Source organism: Doryrhamphus excisus, linkage group LG3 (assembly GCF_037039965.1).
Source record: "Doryrhamphus excisus strain RoL-2023G ecotype Guam linkage group LG3, RoL_Dexc_Guam_v1.1, whole genome shotgun sequence".
NCBI lineage: Eukaryota > Metazoa > Chordata > Actinopteri > Syngnathiformes > Syngnathidae > Doryrhamphus > Doryrhamphus excisus.
In genome coordinates this window covers 9,041,021-9,056,295 of record NC_136359.1, presented here as the reverse complement: position 1 = coordinate 9,056,295, position 15,275 = coordinate 9,041,021, and the positions used below count along the sequence as shown (strand labels likewise).

The window sequence follows — 15,275 nt, the reverse complement described above, 5'->3', positions numbered from 1 at the left end:
TTTGACTTAAAGGCACATCTCCCCCAGGTGGTCGATTTTGGTATCCATTTTATATATTAAGGAAGACCAAAATTTCGACTCCAATCAAATTTACTCAACTAAGCAATGATGTTAAGTAATTGAGTTACACTGTGATACAGTTCCTCTCCAGTCCTGTAGGTGGCAGCAAAAAATTCTATAAAACAGTTCTATATTCTTGCTTTTTGGAGCGGTTCACTCACAGATGTGTGATGGAAATCAGTTATTTGGTTACTGCCTTATTTTAGTGGCAAACGGCAATAAAAACAAAGCGTCACACGATTGGAGCTTGCTGCAGGTAGTAATAAAACATTTCAGTGTTTTTTGTCACCTCAGACCCCCGCAGTAGTTTTCAGGCTGTGTGATAAGCAAGCAAAACGCTGGTTGGTTTCAGCTACTGTGCTGTTGTTGTTTGACAAGGTCATATCTCAGTGACGCAAAAGGTGAAGACAAACAACAACAACAGGAAATGAGGCACCTGGAGAACACGTCCATGGACAAAGTGTGTCCACACAGGTGAGGCAAACTGAATAATTGAGTGACAAACAGGCTCGGCACACAGATATCACTTTGAATCAAATTACAAATTACAAAATACAAATTTCCCCACTGAGGAACGAATAAAGGCATATCTTAATCTTAATCACGCCTCCTGCTGGAGAGAAATGGAACTTGTACATCATTTGGGTATATTGAATATGAGCAAAATGCATTCAGAAAAGGAGTGGGGTATCACAAATTTGAGGGTTTTACAGAAAAATAATACATATTTAAAGGAGACCTGGCTGCATGGCGGACGAGTGGTTAGCACGCAGACCTCACAGCTTGGAGACCTGAGTTCAATTCCACCCTCGGCCATCTCTGTGTGGAGTTTGCATGCGTGGGTTTTCTCCGGGTACTCCGGTTTCCTACCACATTCCAAAAACATGCTAGGTTAATTGGCGACTCCAAATTGTCCATAGGTATGAATGTGTGGGGGTGTATGAAGACAGCTGGGATAGGCTCCAGCACCCTCATGAGGATAAGTGGTAGAAAATGAATGAATGAATACATTCATTCATTATGATTATGATTTATTATATTATTATTATTAATATTGTGATTTTTTTCACTTTTCTGACCAATAACTGTTAGAATGTTGTACTATTGTGTTAAACAATGCCAAAGTTTCAGATAATGAGGTTTGCGCATTTGGAAGTGAGCTGGTAATGAAGTTTTTCCTTACACCAGCTCACTGTGACTTCCTGTACAAGCAGAGTGTTTTCACAGGAAGCATGAAAACCGAAAAAAACAAAACGAAAAATATAGCTGAATAGGTGCAGATTCCGGAAGCTCTTGAAAACTTTCTGTGCTGGTTGTTGTGTGTAGCTGCTCTATAGGAGTCCACAAGTGAAAAATAGGACCCCATATCGGCATCATATGAGTGGGAGGAATGCATTCTACTTCTACAGTGGGGGATGGCAGTTAATTGAAAACATAACTCTTGGCTGGATGTACTTTGCAAATCTGCTGTACCTAATGTTGTGGCTCTAACAGCACATTGCAGCATTTGCTCCATTGTCATGCAAGCCGGAGCCCAGTGCGAGCGGCATCGTTTCTCTCTGGGAGTGATGACCTTGTCGACCGCAGCCTTCACGCAGGTGACGGTCCGACGCTGGCCTCCCGCCACCTGCTTCACGCACGCTGCACTCCCCTATAACCCCGCTCTCACAGCCGATATTAATTTGGATGGTGCTCAGCCAAAGCGAACAAGCAAAGCATTAGTTTTCATCGACGCAACTACTCATCGTAAAAGCCACCTTCGTCTTGTTTATTTTGTTTACTTAAAGCCGTATATTGCAGGGGGACAATGTCTAGTATTAATGAAAGACTGAAAGAATAAACGTTCAATGAGAAAATTGCAGCTTTCATGTCAACAAAAACAGACTGTAGCGCTGAAGTTTGCATGATAGCAAACGTTTGTGCAACTTTGTTCTTCACTAAAACTTCAAATGAGCAGAAAGCAGTGGGTCTCCATTGTTTTCTGTCATTTTCTGCAGCTACAGCGGAGCTTTACATTGCATATTCCGTTTGTCTTCATAGCACACACGGCACCCTACAGTAAGAAGCTGCATGTGATGAATGATTAATGTATAGAATGCCCTCTATATAGCAATATAGGTGAAATCTAATTATTACACGTCAACAGAACAGTGATTGCAGAGAAGGTCTTATTATCCAACTGCTGCGGCGGGTGGGCAGCTGCTCTGCGCTAATCCTGCTCTCCTTGATGTTTAATCCACATCCTTTTGGTGCACATCCAATCCCACATACGTAAAGCAGGACATTACTGCACAGGAACACAAATGCTATATGTCACATCCGTTGCCGTGCTGCAACTTCATCCACGCCGCCCACTGTGCACCAGCGTTATCGTTCCTTCTTCATGTTTGTACTCACTCCTGTAACCAAGCTCATCCCCTACTGAGCAAAGCATACGTATCTCGATACATAGTTTACATATCTTGATCAGCTTTTATGGCTACATACTGTAAGACGGTACAAACGACTCTCAGTGTGATGTCATGCAGCTCTACGTTAAATATATAATAACAAAAACAAACACACTGCCAGTAATATTAATTGGTTACTTTTTTGGTAGTTTGTTTGGTTTTCTGATTAATAAATCTGCTGAGGAGCTTGGTTAGTTGTTGCTGTTTTGTTAATGACTAAATTTGTGGGTTTGGTTGGTTAATGATTTGCTTCATTTACTGGGGGTTGTTTAGTTATGTTACTTTTTAGTCAGTTGATTTCTTGTTTGGTTAATGAATGAAAGGGTTAGTCGCAGAGGTGTGGACTGGCATCAGACTCCATCGCAATTTTACTGACTTTTGACTTGACTTGCTTGACAGTACCATTAAAACATGCAACTGTACTTGGAAGTATTCAACTAACCTGATTGGTGACGTTATTTCCAGTAAGACAACATATTTTCTTTTGTCATATTTTCTTATGACTTGTAATGACTAATACATTTGAAGCCGATGACTTTGGATTTGACTTGACAGTACCACTAAAAACGTGCAACTGTACTTGGAAGTATTCAACTAACCTGATGGTGATGTTATTTCCAGTAAGACAACATTTTCTTTTGTCATATTTGCTTACGACTTGTAATGACTAATACATTTGAAGCTGATGACTTTGGACTTGACTTGAGATTGGCTTGGACTTGCACGTCCTTACTTGACAAAACACTGTTTAGTTAACTATGATATTAGTTTGGTTGGTTATGTATGTGATAGTAGTTTGCTTAATTACAAAATCATTGGATTATTTGGATAGAGATCACAAGAGTTAGTTTATTAACAGAATTATTGATTCGGCTTTGTTTGATTGGGCTAACTCATATGTTACAGCTAGTGGGAAGACTTTAATGCATCATATAAAAGAATAAAAGAGGCAGGAATGTCTTTGCACCGAGCACTGATGTGAACCCTTTCAACACAACATCAGCACACACACTGAATGATACAGTAGCAGCGAAGAGTTTAAAGTGGGGGTATCCACCTGGACATCATGTGCACCGGACCCCGCTTTGAAAGAGCTGATGCAAGTCTAATGCTTGTATAAATATCAGCCATGCTTTCATAAAGATGTGTCGAGCAGCGGGAAGCTCCAACCTCCAGTGGCCCCTCAGGGACTTCCATGTATTTCAAGTACGTCAGCTGGGCTCAAACGTCCTCCTGCTTGCACGCGCACTCAAGCATCCATAATTTAAACGTGTATTCAAAGGGAAAAGTGTAGGAGAAAATAAACAGCCAATAAATATTCTACTTGACAAGCATTTAAAGTCCAAACCAATCCAAATATAGATGTGAAGTGGCGGAACTGAGGGGCCATCAGAGATGAACAAGAGGAAGAGCTGTTTGGAATTGGAACCAAGCAATCTAACCTTTGACCTTAGATACCCCATTTGCATCTGAGATAGGATAGGATAGGATATTTAAAACATGCAGGGCACTAAACCAATAATGAACCAATTACCCTCAGTTACCCCGCCCCCCCAGCATCTTAGATATGAATTTAGCAGGAACTACAATTTTAATCAGATTAATTACCGTTTTCAAATTGATTAATCATGATTAATCACACCATGTCTGAAATATGCCCATTTTTACTGTCTTTTTACTGTATTAATGGTAATGGTTTTATTTCATTTGAACATGCATCAGATTACAATTGAATGCATCCCATAATCAGTTCACAGTTCCACATGTCCAAAAGGAGTAGGAAGAAGCAAAGCTTATTAAATCCTACCCCTCCATCTGGTACCATCTTGGCAGTAACTGTTACATTTGTTCACTTCCAGCTTTCCTAATATAGTTTAATTAATGTTTTGTTTTTTTTTCATTTTTTATTTATTTATTTTTGTCACGTACCAAAGTATGAGGTGATATGACCATCCAATGACATAATGGGTACCATAGTAACCGTCAATATAGTGATATGTATAGCACATCATGACTGGTTCAAGACTCTTCATCCTTGTATTTAGCAAACATCAACTGCTTGTATTGTTTCTTGAATTGGCTCATCGTTGTGCATTGTTTGAGGGTCTTACTCAATCCATTCCATAGTTTGATTCCACATACTATGCCATGCTATGGCTTTTTAACATAGTCCTAGCATATAAGTGTTTCAAATTTAGTTCTTCCCCGAGATCATATTTCTCCTCTTAAGAATATCCACTTATTGGTTTGTTCCGCATTTCTCTTTATTTAGACCACACGCATGATAAAATCGTTGTTGTGATGTTTGGAGTGTCCGTGAATGTATCTTGTGGTCTGTCTAGTGACAAAGAGGAAGTGTCCTTGCCTAAAGATGTGTTTGGAGTTGGAGATACGTAAACAGTGTTGATGTGTTCAGATCAGAATAAAGTCAGAAGCTACACTGTGCCGCTGTCTGTCGTCATAACAGAGAGGCGTGGCCTACCATTTCATGTAATGAATGAAATAAATTAGTTACTGTTGTTAACATGCCATTTTTGACAGCCTGAGGACCTTCATTATAAACCTAAGGCAGCATTCGTCCATTAAATTCAGAATCAATAGGTCTCTTGGTTTGAAATGCAAATACTGCTATGTAAAAGATTGGTTCAAAAATGTTATTGACTTTGAAATTTTGATTTTGATCTTATATTCCTCGGCCAGCTTGTGTCAGACAGAATTGAAAATGTGCGGGCTTCTTCCCGCAGCGTTCTTTTTGGTGAAACTGTGCGCTAAATCAAAAGTGAACCACTCAGACCTTTGGCCTTGGCTACCTCACCCACATCTAGTAGGTTGTCTTCCATCCACAACTTGAAATCATTTAACCTCGGCTCTCTCCACTAAATTAAAAATGAATAGGTTTCATGGTTTGGCATGTAACTATGACGTAATTTCTTTTAAAACATGAAGAGGGGTTCAAACTGACTTGGACATTTTGATCTTCTATTCCTTTACCAGCATGTGTCAGAAATAATTGTACATAATGACGTTTGAGCATGAAAACATTCCATCAAGTGGTGCTCAAGTCTCCAGTCAAGTTTCAAGTAAAAACGTGTCCAAGTCGAGTCTCAAGTCAATACGAGTCAAGTCCGAAGTCTTCAACAATCTCGGGCTCTGAAAAGCTCAGGTTGCGGTCTCTCGGTTGAATACTTTGAATGGGGACACATTGCACTCACTGAAAATCTCAAATATTGTCAAGTCATCAGACTAAAGTCAGATACAAGTCCAGAGTCATTGATGTCAAAATCCACATTGAGTTGGCATGTCTTTGATGACACTGTCAAAATCCTGAAAATAGCAACTCAAGTCCACACCTCTGTAAAGCACTTAGTCCAACTTTACATTTTGTAGCTTGTAGCATAGCATGTTGTTTCCGACAAGATATTCAAAGTGAATTTCAGCAGAGTGTTTCAATATAGAAGATGTGTTCACACACACCCACACACATTTGCAATATGAGCATTCTGCACACACATGCTGTAAATAGCTGTATCCCAATATGACGTGTAAATGTAAATGATAAAGCACCTCGTTCTCCACTCCATCCTCTTTTTCTATCACACTAATCCAGCATCACTTTGCATCTTCATCCTCAATGTCCCCGTCTGCTTTTGTGTTGCTTTATCTTCGCCTTGAGTCAGTCTTCCGCATTTTCTCTCATCTGCAGTTTTTTGACATGATTTTCATACTGTTGGCTTGTGTGTGTGTGTGTGTATGTGTGTGTGTCACATTGTGTGTATTCTCCTCGCCAGATTAAGACAAGAGAAAAGGGATGGGAAAGTCGCCAGGATTCTGATGTCCTACTTCTGTGTGTGCGATGGAAAGAGAAACAGAATTTGGTAAAACTACAAATCAGTTTCTATGAAGGCGTATTAGCGATACACCCCTGTTTGGTCACAGGGGTGTACAAAGTACAGCCTGCAGCTAGTTTTTTATTGGCCCGCGGCATATTCTAAAATTTCTTAAAGTAAACAACAAAAGAATAACAACAATGGGAAAAAAGAGAAAAAAGGTAAAGTTAGCTTTTGGCCTTTTGTCTTTTATATATAGGGTGAACAGTTTTGGTCGCAGTATTGACCCCTGGGGTACAATGATTTTGGATAAATCAAAATGATTTTGGCTTCCATAAAGAAACTGGTCAGTAGTTTGTCAATTGGAGTTTGTCTCATGAATTCTTTATTATTTTAAAGTACTTTCCTTTGTCAATCTTTTTAACTTTTACTTATGCAGCCTTCAGTGGAAAAAGTTTGGACACCCTCGTGCTTCTAGAATAAAATGTTATGACAGACACAATCACCTGAGTAAAGTCATAATATTGTGATGAAAACATCCAAACTTTCAGATAAGTAAAGTTAATGTAATGTAAAGTAACGTTATTTTGGGGGGGTTACCTCCATAAAGCCCCTGCAAATGGCCAAAAATAAAACAAATACAAAAGCCTTAAAAAAGCCCCAAAAAGTCTTCCTGTTGGAATATTCATTAATTAATTTTCTATCGCTTATCCTCACGAGGGTCGCGGGGGGTGCTGGAGCCTATCCTAGCTGTCTTCGAGCGAGAGGCGGGGTACACCCTGGACTGGTGGCCAGCCAATCACAGGGCACATATAGACAAACAACCATTCACACTCACATTCATACCTATGGCCCATTTGGAGTCACCAATTAACCTAGCATGTTTTTGGAATGTGGGAGGAAACCGGAGTACCCAGAGAAAACCCACGCATGCACGGGGAGAACATGCAAACTCCACAGGGTGGGACTGAATTCAGGTCTCCCGGCTGTGAGGCCTGTGTGGTAACCACTTGCCCACCGTGCAGCCCAGTTTCTGTTTAAGTTACCATAACAAATAACCTCATTATTTACAATTTAAAGGACAGAAAATCAATCCAAAAATATGAAAGGGAGCATATAATAATAACAAATAATATCACCCCTTTATGTTGTAATATTACTATTATGTTGACTTTTAGTGTGACCCGAACAAAAATTGGCATAGCATGTTGTTTTTCAGTCCATCACATCAGGTGAAAAAAACATTTTGTGGGAAAACTGCCAAAGTGAAACGGTTCATATCGACCTCACAGCACCACGACTGATGTGTGAGCAAACAACAAGAAGCCATGTTTGTCACTTTTGTCAGCCAAACAGAGAATGGCGAAAAGCCCACAACTGAAGCGATATGCATTGAGATATTGTCAAGATCAACGCATCGAAAAACGCAACACGGTCTTTCACGAGTTGGTGTGAGTGCTTCTGATCATGGAGATTTATTGATGTTTGATTTTACACAAAACGATGAATGCTGTCAGCGGAGGCTCAATGGAAACTCGCTTACCTGCCGTGCTTTGTAGTTTGGCCAGGACCAATTACTGTTTCTCCAGCTCTGCTCTCATGTGGATGCATGCACACTGAGACACAAATGCCACTGGGCTGTCAATCAAAAGAGGAGCTTCTCTGAGGAATAAATGACACGTTAGATCTCAATGAAGGACTTTGGATCTAATAATAAGAGACGTATGAACGTTGCAATGTGGGCCGTGTCGTCACATTGTATGTTAATAATGCACACACATCCATCATTGTCACTTTCACACGCTAGACTGAGGAAAACCCTGCACCTTCAATATTACAAACATGGCAGAATGTCACAAAAATGTCCCACGGAGAGGGAATAATTCAATTTGGGACCAGGACACTCCTCAACTTGATGGATGCCACAGGTGGTGTGAGGCGGAAAACCCCACACCGCTGTCCCCCTTCGTTATCCTCATTATTAGGACATTGTGGTGTCAGCACTTTTAATTGATATTTATGGTTACTGCTTCGCACAGTTTTGTTTGTCATCAGGGTAAACTCATTCGGATGGTTCCGGAATGCATCATCATGAATGATAATAACATATGCATGTTAATGTGTCTTTATTCATTAGCAAGTTGCCATTTTATTGACGTGCTCTCCACTGGATTGCAAGGATGACTTTTGATGGAGATCAATAATCAAGCAGTCTTTTTCCTGTGTGTGGACGTACAACAGGGGGGGATTTGGGGGCAGAGTTTGGACATGTCTGTTGAGATCATTCTCCTGTGACAGAGCAATCGCGGTCATCCTCTCTGCGCTCAAAGTCGACATTCATTGCGCTCTCATTTCACAGTTGAAGGCAACTGGCGCGAACGGGTGAGGAAGGAAAAAAGGAGGGAGCGGGTGCAAAAAGGGGGAAGGATTGGATGGGATGGAGGAGGAATGTGATGGGAGACTTACAGGAAGGCAAATGAGAAAAGCTTCTGTCTACCATAAATGCTCTGGTTACAGCTTGGGGTGTTTACTTAAAATCTACACATTTTTGGACTCAATCTGCTTCCCGGATAAAAGTAGTGAAATCTCATTTCTTCTGATAAGATGAGCTGAAAATATGTATATTTTGAAAACATTTAAGTTGCACTTCCTTATCCGTCAAGAAATCTGAATGAGGCCTTTTGGCTTGTATTTCCCTGATATCTTTATTCCATAACTGGAATAAAATTTGCCTCCAGCTGCTTATAATGATGGCTGCACAGCGGTCGAGTGGTTAGCGCACAGACCTCACAGCTAGGAGAATGTGGGGTTTCCTCCCACATTCCAAAAACATGCCAGGTTAATTGGCGACTCCAAATTGTCCATACAGTGCATCCGGAAAGTATTCACAGCGCTTCACTTTTTCCACATTTTGTCATGTTACAGCCTCATTCCAAACTGAATTAAATTAATCTCTTACCTCAAAATTCTACACAAAATACTCCATTATGACAATGTGAAAACGTTTTTTTTTGACTTTTTTGAATTTATTAAAAATAGAAAACAAAAAAATCCCATTTACATAAGTATTCACAGCCTTTGCCATGAAGCTCAAAATTGAGCTCAGGTGCATCTTTTTTCCACTGATCATCCTTGAGATCTTTCTACAGCTTAATTGGAGTCCACCTGCAGTAAATTCAGTTGATTGGACATGATTTGGAAATATAATAACTGTCTATATAAGGTCCCACAGTTGACTGTGCATGTCAGAGCACAAACACCAAGCATGAAGTCAAAAGAACTGTCTGTAGACCTGCGAGACAGGATTGTCTTGAGGCACAAATCTGGGGAAGGATACAGAAAAATTTCTGCTGCTTTGAAGGTCCCAATGAGCACAGTGGCCTCCATTATTCGTAAATGGAAGACGTTTGGAACCACCAGGACTCTTCCTAGAGCTGGCCAGCCTTCTAAACTGAGCGATCGGGGAAGAAGGGCCTTAGTCAGGGAGGTGACCAAGGCCCCGATGGTCACTCTGTCAGAGCTCCAGCGTTCCTCTGTGGAGAGAGGAGAGCCTTCCAGAAGGACAACCATCTCTGCAGCAATCCACCAATCAGGCCTGTATGATAGAGTGGCCAGACGAAAGCCATCAGACCAGAGAATTTTGTTTCTCATGGTCTGAGAGTCATTCAGGTGCTTTTTGGCAAATTCCAGACGGGCTGCCATGTTCCTTTTACTAAGGAGTGGCTTTCGTCTGGCCACTCTACCATACAGGCCTGATTGGTGGATTGCTGCAGAGATGGTTGTCCTTCTGGAAGGCTCTCCTCTCTCCAAAGAGGAACGCTGGAGCTCTGACAGAGTGACCATCGGGGCCTTGGTCACCTCCCTGACTAAGGCCTTTCTTCCCCGATCGCTCAGTTTAGAAGGCCGGCCAGCTCTAGGAAGAGTCCTGGTGGTTCCAAACGTCTTCCATTTACGAATAATGGAGGCCACTGTGCTCATTGGGACCTTCAAAGCAGCAGAAATTTTTCTGTATCCTTCCCCAGATTTGTGCCTCAAGACAATCCTGTCTCGCAGTAGAAAGATCTCAAGGATGATCAGTGGAAAAAAGATGCACCTGAGCTCAATTTTGAGCTTCATGGCAAAGGCTGTGAATACTTATGTAAATGTGATTTTCTTGTTTTCTATTTTTAATAAATTCAAAACATGTCAAAAAAACATTTTTTCACATTGTCATAATGGAGTATTTGGTGTAGAATTTTGACGTAAGAGATTAAATTAATACAATTTCGAATGAGGCTGTAACATGACAAAATGTGGAAAAAGTGAAGCGCTGTGAATACTTTCCGGATGCACTGTAGGTATGAATGTGAGTGTGAATGGTTGTTTGTCTATATGTGCCCTGTGATTGGTTGGCGACCAGTCCAGGGTGTACCCCACCTCTCGCCCGAAGACAGCTGGGATAGGCTCCAGCACCCCCTGTGGGGATAAGCGGCAAAAAATGAATGAATGCTTATAATGATCTGCCTAATAAAGATGATAACTTTATTCCATAGCTGCAAAGTCCTGGTGGAATACCCCCCCCCCCCCCCCCCCCGCTATGCTCACCACTTACTTCTCCATAGTCCAATGGAAAGAAATCTAGATCGGAGTACAAAAAGTGTATCTTCACTGACATATTACAGCCAAGGGCTTTTGTAGATTTGCCACCAGCTGCTGCTTATAATGATCTGCCTTGAAACTCGGATGCAAACGTCAATTTCTGCTACTGTTCATGACATTGTCCACTAGCAAGAGAGATATCTGCAAGAGAGATATCTGCAAATAAAAATAAAACATTTTATTATCAAACTCTACACTCTAGATATTAAAATGAACGTATTGGGAAGTACAGGCAGGCTTTCAGATAGAACTGGTTGCTTGTAGACGCACTGTACTTTCTGATAAACTACCGTTGTATGTCTTATTTTGCATACATTTCCTATTTTGACCCAATACTGTATCTTGGAAAATTATAGCAAAACCTGCACTTCTGACTTTTTCTTTATTAGTCACCTAAACCAAGGAAAATGTCACTTCTGGAAGCATTTTCCTTATGGAGCTGTGCTATACATTAAATATAAAAAAATGTTTTAACCTGTAATCCTTCTATGCAAGCACCGTTTTGAGTAGGTGTGTATGTGTGTGAGTGTGTGTGTGTGCGCGTGTGTGTGTGAGAGAGAGAGATCAGCCTAAACTCTGTCAGCAAGTGTGCTATTAATACTGAACAAGATTAATTATGACGATGTGGGCATGGCAGGAGGTGAAATGTCAAATGATCACGCTTCCCAGGGGTGAAACTGTTTTTCATACTTAATAGTAGATCTAAAAGCACTCACACACATGCTCACACGCTCCGTTAATTGGCATCTTCGATTCATAACACGGAGCTCAAGTGCTGGAATTCGCACAGTGTGTCATCCTCTGGAAGAAACAATTATTGGTATGTGGATCTATGCTTTGCAAAACAATGTATTTTGATATTGACAAGTTGAGATCAATTAAAAAAACTAACCATCTCTGTTGACTAAGTGTTTTTTCTTCACTTCCTTCTTTGTGGAAGTTAGAATATGTGTGTCTCCCTCGCTGCCGTCTCCATTGCTAGATCTATTCATTTTCTAGCAGTACAAAACTGCGGCGCGCAGAGGCCCTTCCAAAGTGCAGTGGAAAAAAAAAAGTAGTAAAATGTTCAGATTCCTTCCATTGATCTTCTCATCCATCATGCATGGAGGCCTTCCTCTTGGAAGCGTGCTCAGTGTTGTTTGCAAAGACGTCCACAGTGGAGCAGAGAAGCAGCATCTCTTAAAAACGAATAGTGAATTACCGCTGAGCCTTTTCCTCCACGGTGCTGAGGCTCAACTTTAGCATCTACCATTGCGAACCACCACCAAACATACTCACAAGTGAGCAGTATTGTCTTTGTCAAAGCACCAGAGTATGGAATGATCAGCGCCCTGGACACTGCTAGTCTGCAGTACTCTCATTTTAGCAACATCATACAGGATCTGACACATTTGTAGGGTAAATAAAAGACAAATAAAGTAAAGAAACAAAAAAGTTTTTTTATTTTCAAAAAGTACATATAATGCCGTTTCATTATGTTTTTAAAATTAAATCAGTTCTGGCGGTGCTCTGTCGGCCGGTTGATTTTGGTTTTGGTTTTAGTTTTACTTTATTTGCCTTTTATTTAACCTACAAATGTATCAGATCATTTTGCCTGACCCTGCACTTTTGGAATAATACCGAGATCCTCGTGTATTGTATGAACCTTAAATACGCCAATTACGCCTCCATTCAGTTAACGGCCGTTTGCAAAAGGCCTACAAAAGCCTACAAAAGGAGATTTAGCCATAAATTTGCTGCACTTCTCTATAAACGCAAGAAAAAAGTAGCGGCTCGTACACTGAATTTACCACAGGCTCTTTTTCATGACAGGCGTGTCGTAATTTATGTCCAAAAGCTCGCCCATCATGATTGACAGAAAAGCCACATTTCACATTGACCTTCAGCGAAGGCCATTTTTGACAGCATGCAGTGATTGAAGATGTAGTTGTGTTGTGGTATAATACACCAAATCAATTCTTTATGTTCCATGGCTTTATTTTTTTTAAAGGACGAATCATGATTAAATCAAGCAGTTAGATATTTGCATTTCATTTCTACATTTACATTCGAGGTTTGGATTTGGTAGTGGTAATGGTGGACAATGTGGGAACTGGGCAGATCAACACACTCTGACAGTGACCATCAATCTCCCCCACTGGATGGAGCCTCCAGTCATTTATTTTCCGCGACCCTTGCCGTCTGTGTTGCATACACACAGCGTATATACTGCACATTGGAAAAACCTCACCGCCTTCTGACTCACTATCAGTCCTCAGTGATGAATGAGGCCCTGGTGTTTTATATGTTCCGTTTGTGTGTTATACAGTGTGTTCTCTGACTGTTTACTGTATGTAATATTCAGTAGCTTTCCTTGAATAAATACTCAATCTAACAGACCTTGAAAAATAGGAAGCTATGTGTGTAAGAGGCTGCACGGTCGACGAGTGGTTCGCACACAGACCTCACAGCTAGGAGACCAGAGTTCAATCCCACCCTTGGCCATCTCTGTGTGGAGTTTGCATGTTCTCCCCGTGCATGCATGGGTTTTCTCCGGGTACTCCGGTTTCGTCCCACATTCCAAAAACATGCTAGGTTAATTGGCCACTCCAAATTGTCCATAGGTATGAATGGGAGTGTGAATGGTTGTTTGTCTATATGTGCTCTGTGATTGGCTGGTGACCAGTTCAGGGTGTATCCCGCCTCTCGCCCGAGGACAGGTGGGATAGGCTCCAGAACCCCCCGCGACCCTCGTGAGGATAAGCGGTAGAAAATGAATGAATGAATGAATGAATGTGTGTAAGATATTGCCTTTGCAACTCTGTTGTGGTGTCCCACAGGGATCTCCTCTTGATCCATTAATGTTCTGTGACTGCATATGTCATCATAATCCAAAAACACATTCCCTATACTGCTCTTACAGCAGTAGCGTGAGGCCATTACTCATTTAGCAAAAAGTTGATACCTGAATAGATGGCCAGTGGGGTGGCTACAAACACTACGGGCCCCCCCATATCTCCGCCACTGCTTTTGGACCGTCTATTAGAGCCATTAATAGCTGAGCAGTGTGCATAGGAAATGTTTACATTGCATAGTTTCGGGATGCTGCTCACCATCATGGTGGACAGAAGTGGATGCCAATCGGTTCTCCTGTTTTAACTCAACGTGCATGCGTTAAAATTGGCCTTCAATGTGTAACCCTCCTTTGTGCAGCACGGCGAGTGCCTTTTTATTTCCTGGTTGCTGTGCAGCTCCATGCCAGTGGGGGCAGAGTTCTTATAAAATGCACTTCTGCCACCTTGTGGTCATTTTTCAAACACGCTATTTTCTATTGTAGGGTAGCATCATCACTTGGAAAAAAAACGTGTAAGATGTATGAATCCATCTTTGGGTGCAAGCGGTCAGGTTGAAAAAAACTGGATAAACACATCTTTGAGTTAATGTAGCGTAACATTGTAAAGCGCATCAATAAATGAATAAATAAACGGCCTAGCTTTGGTTGTCCCACTGGGAAAACTCCCGATGGCCCCATGCTAGGGCTACATGGTTTTCCGGAGAATGATCAGATTTGTTTTTGCCTCTCTGCTCGGCACCCGACTTGGCTGGATGAGCTAGACTGTCCAACAGGTTTGCCTGAGGTTCTACAAATAATTCCCACTGATTAAAGAAAAAAAGAAAAACTCCTTTTGGTCTACTAGAGTCTGCTTTTTAGACGACATTTCAGGTAGGTCAGGTGACAGTTGGATTTGGGCCCCTGCAGACTTTTTTTTGTCATCTTATTTTTAGTGTAAAAGAACCAATTCTGTCAGTTGTTTCACTTGAATACATCTTCTCGCCAATGGATGCCGAGGTCTCATGCTTGTCCTATGGGTGCTCCCTTGCTGCCTGTGTGTGCGTGTGTGTGAATGAAGGTGCACGGATGAAATGATGTACGCGAAGGTCTCGTCTGACAGACTGACAGACACCATCCATGTGAAGAAAATTGCTTTTAGACCACCTTTGGATGACCCACCTTTTCCCAGTAAATGATGGCACGCAATGCTAAATGATGGGCACTGTGGGTGGAGCTGCTACATCACATCATGCCGGTGTCTTCTGGAAGGGCCCACATACACACACCCACACACACACACACACCAGCAAAGTAAACTCTCACAAAAGTGGGGAAAAATTGTATGTGGCATGTTCTAGCAGCTCAAACTGTTATATATTCAAGTAAATAATCGTATTTGCACCTTTATCTAGATCAAGTGTCCGTCCGCAGCATATGCATTAGTAATCTCTTGATTTGCATCTATGTGCTCCTCTAAAGCTTATTCGA

At 41.3% G+C, this 15,275-nt stretch overlaps 1 long non-coding RNA gene across 1 annotated transcript; it reads left to right on the top strand.

Annotated features, from left to right (window-relative positions):
* Window positions 1-211: 211 nt before the first annotated feature.
* LOC131128632 (uncharacterized) lies at window positions 212-6,527 on the top strand. Its single transcript, XR_009129677.2, has 3 exons — window positions 212-316; window positions 439-534; window positions 6,299-6,527. It is a non-coding gene; the product is annotated as an uncharacterized LOC131128632 (long non-coding RNA).
* Window positions 6,528-15,275: the final 8,748 nt, after the last annotated feature.